At 43.7% G+C, this 12,382-nt stretch overlaps 1 protein-coding gene across 1 annotated transcript in view; it reads left to right on the top strand.

Moving 5' to 3' along the window:
- The window catches only part of SLC35F3 (solute carrier family 35 member F3), a 277,895-nt gene that overhangs the window by 69,814 nt on the left and 195,699 nt on the right, over positions 1 to 12,382 (top strand). The gene's annotated exons all lie outside the window — the stretch shown is intronic.

Here is a 12,382-nt window from a genome sequence, read left to right as displayed (position 1 = left end):
TGGCTCTGTGATCCTGCCTAAGGACCGCCGCTTAAGATCTCTAACTGCCCTCCCCTGACACAAAGTCACAGAGCAACCCACCCCCCACCACATAACATGAAAAGAACCTCCCAGACTAACCAGGGTAAGTAGTCACTGCATCACTGCACTATGTATGTGCCCTGCTGCTGTGCCTGCCCCCTACTATGTACCCTGCCAAAGGTGACTGTCCTGTCCAATTACCAACCCCCTTTCCCCCCCCTCCTCCAAAAGAACATGATGGAAACAGTAGTTAACAGAAACATATTTTTTATTATCAACTACACATGGGACTGGGAAGTGAAACTTGGACGGGGGCTTGTGTCAGGCGGGAAGGAAAGAACTTGTCAAACTTTGGGGAATGAGAGCCTTCTGCTGCTCGAGCTCTCTGCAGGGGTGGAGTGAGAGTTAGCAGGGACTCTGCCGCCTCTCCTTCTGTGCACTTTGGGTGAAGGGAGTATGGGACTTGGTGGCGGGGGAGGGCGGTTAGAGATGGACTGCAGCGGGGCTCTGTCCTCCTGCCTCCGTTCCTGCAGAACATCCACAAGGCGCCGGAGCGTGTCCGTTTGCTCCCTCAGTAGTCCAAGCAGGGTTTGAGTCGCCTGCTGGTCTTCCTGACGCCACCTCTCCTCCCGATCCATGTTGGCTTGGTGCATTTGGGACAAGTTCTCCCGCCACTGGGTCTGCTGTGCTGCCTGGGCTCGGGAGCAGGCTATAAGCTCTGAGAACATGTCCTCCCGTGTCCTCTTCTTCTTATGCCTAATCCTCCCTAGCCTCTGGGAGTGTGATGACAGGCTAGGTTGTGAGACAGTCGCAGATGGGGCTGTGGGAATGGGAAAAAGGGAGTGAATTCCTCAGAAAGATAAATGTAGTTGTGAACAAAGAACATAGTCTTTCTCTGTGAACAGGACCATGCACAGCACCTATCACATGCGCACTCAGCACAAGGTCGAATTCTCGGCCTTCGCATTCAGTGTCTGGGGTTTTGCAGAGCACTTTTGAGAACCCTGTCAGGACAACGGAATTGCTCTTGCACGCAGACATGGTAAGCCGTAGATTCGTGGCAGCTTAAAACTTTAATATTAGCAATGGCCTCATTTCACATTGAAATCAATGTCGGTCCCTGCTGCCAGCAATCCGGCAAGCAGGAAGTCTGCTCCTGTCCCACACCCTCGCGGCTGTCCCCGGGAACGATCCCTTTCGGCTGACCCTCTCCCGCCTCCACCGCGTGGCTGCAAACCAGCGGTTACAGTTCTGTAAAGGAACGGTAAAGCAGTCCCAACACTAACATTCCCCTACCTCATTCAAAGCAGGTCATCATGAGCGACATCACCCTCATGAGGATCTCTGAGAGCGACAGACAGAGAATGCTCCGGGAAAGCCTTCAAAGACCAGGGCCGTATGCCGCCATGCTGTGCCAAGCAATGATTCCAGAGTACTTGCTAGTCTCGTGGCGCGGCAACGTGTCCTACTACGGAGGACCCAATAAGGCCGCTCTCCCCAAGAACCTAATGCAGCGGATTTCAAATTACCTGCAGGAGAGCTTCCTTGAGATGTCCCAGGAGGATTTCTGCTCCATCCCCGGACATATAGACCGCATCTTACTGTAGCTGCAGTAGCAGGGACTAAACAGTAGAGCGGCTTGGGCAGGACAATCATGCAAAACCGGACATTGCTAGATTTTTTTCAAATAGTTGCACTGCCCATGACTGAACCGTTAAGTTAATCAAACTAATCATGAGAAACCCATTTTTTAAATTGTTAATAATCATGTTCTGTTACAAATAAATGTTTAGATGTTTACAACACTTACTGGATGATCCTTCACCAGATTCTGTGTCTGGGGTAACGGCTGGGGAGGGTTGGTAGGGGATCTCTGTAAGGGTGATGAAGAGATCCTGGCTGTCGGGGAAATCAGCGTTGTGAGCGCTGTCGACTGCCTCGTCCTCCTCATCTCCTTCCTCATCTTCCCCGTCCGCTAACATGTCCGAGGATCCGGCCGTGGACACTATCCCATCCTCAGAGTCCACAGTCAGTGGTGGGGTAGTGGTGGCGGCCGCACCGAGGATGGAATGCAGTGCCTCGTAGAAACGGGATGTCTGGGGATGGGATCCGGAGCGTCCGTTTGCCTCTTTGGTCTTCTGGTAGCCTTGCCTCAGCTCCTTGATTTTCACGCGGCACTGCGTTACATCCCGGCTGTATCCTCTCTCTGCCATGTCTTTAGAGATCTTCTCATAGATCTTTGCATTCCGTCTTTTGGATCGCAGCTCGGAAAGCACGGACTCATCGCCCCACACAGCGATGAGATCCAAGACTTCCCGATCAGTCCATGCTGGGGCCCTCTTTCTATTCACAGACTGCACTGCCATCAGTGCTGGAGAGCTCTGCATCGTTGCCAGTGCTGCTGAGCTCGCCACGATGTCCAGACAGGAAATGAGATTCAAACTGGCCAGACAGGAAAAGGAATTCAAATTCAAATTTTCCCGGGGCTTTTCCTGTGTGGCAGTTCAGAACATCCGAGCTCTTACTGCTGTCCAGAGCGTCAACAGAGTGGTGCACTGTGGGATAGCTCCTGGAGCTATTAGCGTCGATTTCCATCCACACCTAGCCTAATTCGACATGGCCATGTCGAATTTAGCGCTACTCCCCTCGTCGGGGAGGAGTACAGAAGTCGAATTAAAGAGACCTCTATGTCGAACTAAATACCTTCGCGGTGTGGACGGGTGCAGGGTTAATTCGATGTAACGGCGCTAACTTCGACATAAACGCCTAGTGTAGACCAGGCCTAAGTAGTGCTCGCTTCGGCAGCACATATACGTAATCTCGTCAAAAAAAGATATCAAGTTAGTTTGCAGGCTCGATTTCCCATAAACCCATGTTGACTGGTATTGATTACATTGCCCTCCTTTAATTCTTTATTAATGAAGTCCTATGTCAGCCGCTCCAGTCCTCCCTCTTCTGTCAAAGAAAGGATCTGAACTGTGGAGTCTGCAGGCAAGTAGAGAGAGAGTCCTTGAGAGATAAAAAAGGACAAAAAAGTTTACAAGTTACTTTATAAATAACCTAACTATCCTTATAAAATCTAATCTGGCTGACTTAAAACTACTATATGAAAACAAATTGTCTCATTTTTAAATCTTAAGGATTTTGGATGAGGAGCTGCATGGCCTCTTGGAAGACTTAAGCTTTCACTGAGAGACCATTCGTAGGATCCTGTGTTGCCACTCTGCATTTGCTGAGATTCTGCTTTGTCTCTGATGCAGCTATCAGATCTGTTGCTAAAGTTTGTTCTATTTACCATTACATCTGCCCAGCTAGAGGCCAAGACCCCAATATGACAAAAACAAATATGAAAATCATGGAATCCAGTCCATGGCATTAACCAGCCTCCATAGTTTTCAAATAATAATTACTCACTTTTAGCCACCTTTGTTTCATTGCACTTTTCCTCCTTGCAAAACATTTGTGGGCATGTCTCATTATGAGTTTTCCGTTATGCATCCGAAGAAGTGGGCTGTAGCCCACGAAAGCTTATGCTCTAATAAATTTGTTAGTCTCTAAGGTGACACAAGTACTCCTGTTCTTTTTGTGGATACGGACTAACACGGCTGCTACTCTGAAACCTATGAGTTTTCTGACGTCTTATTCAAGCAGTTGCTTCTGTCTCCATTGATATCAACTGCTGGCAAGATACAGTGGATTGCTGAATCTTGGCCTTATCTGTTATAATACTTGCAGCCTAAAAAAAGCATGCATAGAAATAGTACAGTGTCTAAGTCCTTTTTTCAAATGTATTAACTGACTACTTAAAGGTTATAATAATTTGTGCCTCAAACAGCCAAAACATAACTTTATTTTCCTTTCAACTCATGTGAATCAAATCTCTTACCTGATGAACGGACTGTTGCAATGTATATATTACAACCATAGAAGCCATACATTTTAAAAGATATGCATGTTCTTTAGACGTATTGATGGTAATTTAGTTTAAAATATTGACTTTGGAATTCCTGATTTTTTTTTTCCCCCCCCGAGGAAAATCGTCCAGGATTCCATTAATCCCTCAGAACCTGTGATCAGGAAAAGGCTAGGTCAGCATTAACTAACCCCAAGATAGCTAACCAGAATTTAGCCAGGCCCTTTTGAATTGTGTTTAAAGATGCAGTTTAACACCCTTGACTCTGATTTAGCTGATTGAGGTAGACCATAGACCACCCAGCCTTCATCCTCCGCCCCCACCCCCTTCCCCACCCGTGTTAGCTAACTTTGACCTAGCCTCAGTTGTTGTCTAGTCTAGACAAGCCCTATAATGACCTGATCCATCCTGACCAAAAAGGGTTGATTATAGCACCCTGCTGGGCTCAACAAACCCTCACCTGGATCAGCAAGAAGGGTGGCTGTAAATCTACAGGAGGTGTCTTCCTCTGAGGGTTGGTTTTAGTAATTGTGTTGCATTCCATCCCAGGATTGTCACTATTTAAAAGTCAAAATAACCTAGACACCACTTCCCTTTAAAATATGCATTTTTTTTTTTGCAACAGAGTTTATTCTATGCACCTATTCACCTTGTAAAAATATTCCAGCAAAGGACATGTACTCGTACATATGTCTCAGTTTGGGGTATATATATTTCTGCATATACATAGCCATTTCTGAATTTGCATCTCCCAGATATTTGACAGAAATGTAGTAAAATTGGATAGTAAAAAGTTACAGTAAATTATAATAGTATCACTGTATTTTTGTCAGTGTAGAATGCTAGTGTAAGTTGAAAAGTGTTGAATTATTCAAGAAGAATCTTTGACAGCTGGAGTGAGGGACTTGTATGAGAATATCTCTTATTCTTAATAAACATGAACAACCTTTTGAGGAAGAAAATCAGCTTTCTCTCTTTCAGGATATTGATGAATAACAGTCTAGTCTGAATTTTCTTTTGATACTTTAGGTTGCAATCTTTTGATGTGCACATGTAATACTCATTCATGAAAGCTGCATACACCAGGCTTAAGTAGTATATGTAGGATAAGTGTACTGGAGAAGGTACAATTTTTAATCACTAGGAAGCTCCAAAATTACATTATATAGTAACTCTGCTGCAGCTCACAGACCTGTGTGCACTCCTAACATAGTCCATAGCAGCCCTGGAATAAAAGTTGTTCTTTGTGTTTCAACATTGACATTTGAATAAAATGTCCATTTTAGCCTATTGGTTCCTTCACAAAAGGAAAAAAGTGAATTTAGTCTTGTCCTGTTAGAATACTCTGTATATCACTTGATCACAGATACTTTTATTATTATAATATCTGAACACTTAACAATCTATTAATGTGTTTATCTTCACAACACCTATATGAAATAGGGAACTATTATTCCCACTTTGCATATAGAGAACACAGAGAGACTAAGTGACTTACCCAAAATCATGCAGCAAGTTAGTGGCAGAGCAAGGAATTGAACCCAGGTCTCCAGCTAGTGCCTTAGCCATTAAACCATCCTTCTGGTCCTAATTTGATTCAAATTTTATAAAAATGAGTTAATAAATTATGTAGCGTTTTAGAGGTGAATGTAAAATACTGCACAGTTCAGATAACAGCTGTTGCTGAATTTAGAGAATTGTTAAGCCTTATGATTACTATTCAGTCCGTGGCTATTCTAGTACATGTAGTAGGGCTGACACTCCAAGTAATTTCTCGGTTTATTGGACCCTTCAAAGCTTGCTTTCTTCCCTGAAAGCTTAGGTTCTGTTGTCCCTAACATCTCTATTTTGAAGCCAATCTAATTCTTAGCTCCAGGGCCCTCTGTTCTAGCATGATTCAAAATGCAAGACAGAATAACCAATTTGTTTATATGTGGTACATTAAGACACACCTTTTGCTGAAGATTTTTATAGTTTTTCTAGCTGTTTCAAATTCTATTACCAGACAAGACTAACACAATGAAGCAGTGTGAGCTTTGATGGAGTACCACTGACTGTCACATTTTTCTAGCAGATCTCCATTATAAGGGAAAATCACCAGTGTGCTTATACAAAGCATGCTCATCACTTAAATCTCATGTAAGCACTATTTTGAGGAGTTATAGGGTGCATAGGCCTTAGGTAGATTCTCTGCACAGATGTGAATATCAGCCTACATGAGATCATGGTCACGTTTTCTGGAATGATATGTGCTATGAATATAAGGTGTGCACATAAATATATATTTCCAGACAAAAATAACCCTGGTTATGATGGAATGAGGGCTAACACTAGACTTCCTTTTAAATTGATTTGAATAGAACATTAAATATCCATATTTTAAAATAAGTACCAGATGGTAGAAACTCGCTGTTAAGTTTCCAACAACTGCCAAAGCTTATTGTTCATTCCCCTTCCACTTAGGACTTGGAGACCATGACCAGTAGCCTCATGTTACCTAAACGCTGCCCTGTCCAATATATGAATTGTACTATTGATAACAATAAACAAATTAGAATTTACCTATATTTTGTAATTTTACAGGTATTTTCTATGTGGATATATAATGTTTTCCATATATCCCAACCTTCATCATGTTGTTAGTTATGAAAATAAGGAAAGCATCCTCATTGAACAAAATAACTCCATCTTGTCTGACCCGTCTGGTGCACGTGAGTAGCTTTCCTAGGACCAGAATAAGATTAGGGCTTGGGTGAGAGCTAGCTGGATGAGGCTTCACCTAGAGAAGATTGAGGTGATGTTTGTAAGCTGTGGGCAACAACTGGAAGGAGTGGCATAGATTATCTTGTCCCCTTTGATTGAAAACTTGTGCTCACCGTTTGTTTCTCAGGTTCATAATTTAGAAGCCTTGTTAATTTGTATTATATGTAAAGTTTTAGCTAGCTGCTTTGCTCTTGGCAGGAAGGATGCAATATGGACCATGGGACCATTGCTCAACTCCCGTCACCTGTTAGTGGCAGTATCAAGCAATTAATGATGACAAGCATTGTTTTACTGAGACAGATTAGTAATTTTTCTGCACTGTTTTCTGTGCACAAGTCTGTAAGTGGGGGATCTCTGCACATTATAGATGGAGCATTACTGACATCGATAGTTTAGAAAGACAAGGTGGGGGAGGCAATACCTTTTATTGGACCAACTTCTGTTAGTAAAAGAGACAAGATTTCAAGCTTACTCAGAGCTCTTTTTCTGGATCTCTAAAGCTTGTCTCTTTCACCAACAGAAGTTGGTCCAATAAAAGATATTACCTCACCCACCTTGTCTCTCTAATCTCCTGGGATCAACATGGCTACAACAACACTGCAAACAACCTGTAGCTTAGGTGCGTAAGTGTTATCATTGTAAACTCATTCTTTCATTTGCATACAACTTTCTGAAATTTTCATCATTCAGGATGAAACATTCCAAGCCGGGTCTTTGCCTGAGGCAGAGGTACTTCTTTTTAAAAAACAACTGAGCCCTTTTTGAGACAATGGGGAAAGGAGGAAAATACATTTCCATTGCAGCTGAAGATTCCATCCACACTGAGCATTCTCCAGCCATGGGGTACAGGGGCAAAGTGAGCCTTTCCCTGTAATTGCAGCCCTCAGCTACTCCTGACTGGGATGGGCACCCAAACTAAGAGCAGGGAGACTGTTTTCCCTGTGCCCTCAGTACTCCCTTTGCTGGCTCTGAAGCAGCCTGGAGGAGGAAGCTTCCTGAATCAGATATGGAAAGGATGGACCTGGGGTTGGAGGAGGGAGAAAGAGTAGATTGAGACAAGAACCTGGGGAAGACTGGACTGAGAGACTAGTTGGGTGGATGGAAACAGAGAGAAACTTGGACTGAGTGCCAGGTGTGTGGGAAGAAGGGGTGGGGAAGATTGGCACTAGCTGAGCAAGAAGACTGAAACAAGATGCTGGGGGAGGAGAGACTGGGACTCCAGGGAGGGAAACATAATGGGGACTGGGAGGCAATTTTGGGAAGGAAGGCTGAGACTGGACAAGGTCCCCAGGAGACTGAGACTGGCTGGGTATGGAGACTAGGACTGGGAACCTAGTGGGAGGGGAGCAAGGGAGGGTGGGACAGATTTTATGAGGAGCTGGAGTTTGCGGGAGACCTGGAATTGGCTGGACAAGAGGTCAAGGAAAGGTGAAACTGGGACAAGGAGCTGGGGAAATTGAGATTGAATGAGGAACCTGGGGAGGGAGACTGGGATTGGGAGCCAGTGGAAAGGGTAAACAAGAGCAGGCAGAGAGACAGATAAGACTGGGAGTCAGGAATAGAGAATTGAGACTTGGCTGGGCGAGGTGAATGAGGACAAGAAGCTGGGGGTGGGACTGGGCAAGGAGACTGTGGCTGGGGAGCAGGAGGGAGTGACTGTGATTGCAAATAGAGGAAGACTGAGACTCATGCAGAGCCCAGAGGTGGAGACTAGGACTGAATGGGCATTGAGATTGGGACTGGGCTAAGGATTCTGAGGAGTGGAGCCTGGGAAAGGAGCCAGCTGTGGGGAAGAGACAGGTCTGGGATAAGGACAGTTTGGAGGGCAAGGGGTCAGACTTGGGGCAGAGGGTGAATGGGCAGAAAGGTCTATGCACACTGGCGCACACACCCCTCCAGAGCCTGGAATGGAACCCAAGTTTACCGAGTCTCTCCATTTCTCTGCTGTCAGCAAATATCTGCAAAACCCACTAACAAGACACATGTCTCACCCCCCTCCCCCAGTGTTGATCCATGTAGAGGATTACAACCTGCTATTGCTAGGAGTCACTCCCTTTGCTCAAGTGGCAGAGGTCTGTGCCATGGATCTAAAGATTCCAACTCTGCTGATGTCCCACATGAGTGTCCATATGTTACGTGATGGAATTTCTGTTTTTTCAATTTTTGATTGTTTTTTAAAAAAACAAGGAAATTACACCCATGCAAACTACATTAAAAGAACATTATTACGATTGCAAAGTCAAATGCTCAAAGGTTAGGAAATGCCAGAATTGAGGTACTTTTATTACCCCCTTTGTGCAGATGCATTATGATACATTCTTTAATGCTGTGAGAACATACTATTTTTTTCCACAGGAGCCCTGCCTCATTCAGTGCACGGGATGGTTGGCACTCTGGGGATCAATCAGGGCTGATGTAATGAAAAGGCAATTGTTGCTATAGGACTCCTGCATCATTTGTTGCAGAAGTTGCAAGGTGTGTAGTGAATGAGGCAGGGGATTATAGGACGAGAAAGAACAGAAGACAATTGAATGCTGCCCTGGAGAATTAGATTCAGTCCCAGCCTCTGCCACTTAATTCCTATGTGATGTAGTGCAAGACCACTTATATCAAACTTTTTACAGGTAGTCACTAATGGTATGTTCCTGCCTGACTTGAGACGCAGGTGTATGATTTGCAGAAACGCTCAGCACTCAAAGCTGCAACCGAAGTCAATGGGAGCTGTGCTTTGAACATAGGAAGTCCTGTGAAAAATCAGGCCATAGTTGTCTCAAGTTGGTTACCCACAATTAGTAGACACTCTTGACCTTAACTTTTCTGTTCCTTAGTTCCCCATCTGTAAAATGGGGGTAACACCAACCCTCACAGGGGTGTTGTGAAAATTAATTAATGTTTGTGGAGCATTTAGATTCTATGGAGAGGAGCACCACAGGGAAACCCATGAGGAAATTGATAACTCTGTTCAGAGCAGGGTTTGATAAGTATGCAGTCAGTGAGGCCTAGGGCCAGGTGTTGAACAACAAGGAGAAAAATACTGAATAGCTGCTCACTGACCATGTTCTGAATGAGGCAGGGTCCTGTGGAAAAAAACAGTATGTGATCATGTGATTAAAAATGTATCAAAATACATACACACTGGGGGCTGGATTAAGGTTGCACAGCCAACTTTAATTCTGGCATTGGTTAACTTTGAGTGTTCCCTTTTGCCTGCTGCCAAAATTTTCATGAGCAACAAAAGTAAGAAAAGGGAAATGCCAATCTTCAACTAAACCTGAATGGGATTGAGTAACGGCACTTGTCTAGTCCAAGGGCTATCTTCCTGTCAAATCTCAAAGACCAGCTACAGTGGAAATGTAAAACTTCTCAAAAAATGGCACAACAATCTTTTCTTAAATAATGGAAAGTGTGGTCACCTAAATATACAGTTTGCTACCACCTTCCACTGTAGTATACATACAGAGTATGTCTGCAATATAGAGGCTATATTGGCATAGTTACGTCACAGTAGCGATGTCAGCATAACCCCATAGCATAGATGGGGCCTACATTGATGCAACGGGTTTTTCTGTCAGTGTATGAACACCACCTCCCCAAAGAATAGTAGCTGATAGAAGCATTCTTCCCTTGACCTAGCTATGTCTACACTGGGGGTTAGGTCAGCATACCTACGTTGGGATTTTTCACACCCTCTCCAATGCACCTATGTTGATCTAAATTTTAATTGTAGACTAGCCCATAGTTAGATAAAGCATGTATGGGTCTGACTTTTTTCCCCCACTGCTTTTCACCTACGGTAATCATTTGCATCTGTGCACAATGGGTGTAAAATACTATCAAATCAGCATTCTTCACTCACACCAGTGGTAGCATTTTACATCAACTTTGCATAAGTATAAGTAGCTGCACAAGGTGCAAAGCCCTGGAGAATTGAGTCCTATATATCTATAAAATATGATGACTAAATTTAGCAAAGTAGATATAAGGTTTTCCAGATACATGGGGTTGCACTTAAAAAGGTCATTCCATTTTAAAAGTCACTTCAGAGAGATTCCTTATATGGGGGATACTGCTGGAGCCAGAAATCTCTCTAAACACAGAATGAGTTTTCTAAGTATGACCACTGTACAGTCACATAAATGTATCTGACATGTCTTTATCTTCAGGGATTCCTAGAATCCTAACCATTTTGTTGTGCATTTATTTCTTCTTAATCAGGTTTTTGCAAATCATTAGCTACCCACGTTTCAGAGCGCAGTTTTCCCATGTTTACCTAATTCACATGTCTGAATGCTGTAACTTGTCCATCATTGTGTATGCTCATGAGGTCACACCTGTAAATCACTGCATTCTTCCTAATTTTCTAACTTGTTTGATGCTGCTTCCTGCAGTATCTGAAGAATAGAAGCATTTACAGAAAAGCCTTTAAGGCAGAGTTTTGTACGGGGCTGCTCTGGCAGCAATACAAGAAGAGAATCCGCTCCAGTGGGATTATTAGCAGGCATGGGGTGGTGGGGTGGAGAGAAAGGAGGGGAGAGAGTTGGCAAGCAAGCTTTACTCATGCCAGTAGGCACATAGGCCACTCGATGGGAGAGCTAGTATGAATAATAATTATTCCTATAAAGAAGTGATTATGTATATGGGAGGGATTAAGGAGTGAAATGAGGATAGAGTGAGAATAAGTTTTAAAGAAAGAAATGCAAAGCCATGTATTAAAAATAAATGATAAATTATTAATAAAAAGTGTAATGCCATCTTGGATTTCTGCTGGCACAGCCTACTTTTGGTGGAGTTAGTTTTTAATGAGTGCCCTGGAATTTTGGGGCTAAATGCTTTCATAATGTGTAAAGAATGACTGCCACATGCATGTACAGACAAACCTGGTCATTACAGGAATCTAATCCTACACGGTGCAGCACCAAAAGCACAAGCCTGTACTATGAGGGCTGAAGGAGAGTTTCCTTAGTTGTGTGAAAGTAGCAGATTGTATAGTCACAGGGGTCAGCCACTACAGGCAGACATGATCACATGCCAAAAGCCAGTGTATGACAAGTGCCTGCAATTTAGGGGGGAGGGGTTGTTTGTTTTCTGTTATGAATTGGGCTTTGCACCATTCAATCTTCATGTGCTAGGCTGATCGGTAATTACCAGATAAAAGGAGCTTTGGTTTTGTTTGTTGTTCTCTGCTGCTGCTTGTCTTGCATGATGCTGCAAAGTAGTTTAGGCCTAATTTTTCTAAATTTTATCAAACCAGTTGTCAGCCAGTCTAGGAAACGATGATCTTTTAAAGACTGTTGTGGACATAAGGCCAGACTTACAAAGGTGTTTGGGCACCTATAGAAGCAGCTAGGCACCTAGTGAGATTTACAAAAGTGCCTAACTCCCATTGAAATCAGCACTTCTGAAAACCCCATTAGGAGCCTGTCTGCATCTTTAGGAGCCTAAACATCTTGTGAATCTGGAGTCTGCTAATCTCTCCAAGGGCCTGATCCTAAAAAGGGATCAGCAATGTCAGACCCATATGCCTGCACAGAGTCCCACTGAATTGGGTTTTATGGAAAGTTACAATTTTAACCTGTGTGCAACTTTAACTCACTCCTGGGTCCTATGCCTCCAATGTGAGAGATGTAGGAAACTCCCTTAACTCTTTAGACTTTTGGCCCTCTGAGTTGCCTGCCGTCCAGCTGT

This window comes from Trachemys scripta, chromosome 3, assembly GCF_013100865.1.
Source record: "Trachemys scripta elegans isolate TJP31775 chromosome 3, CAS_Tse_1.0, whole genome shotgun sequence".
NCBI classification, from domain to species: domain Eukaryota; kingdom Metazoa; phylum Chordata; order Testudines; family Emydidae; genus Trachemys; species Trachemys scripta.
This window is presented reverse-complemented; position numbering and strand designations above follow the sequence as displayed.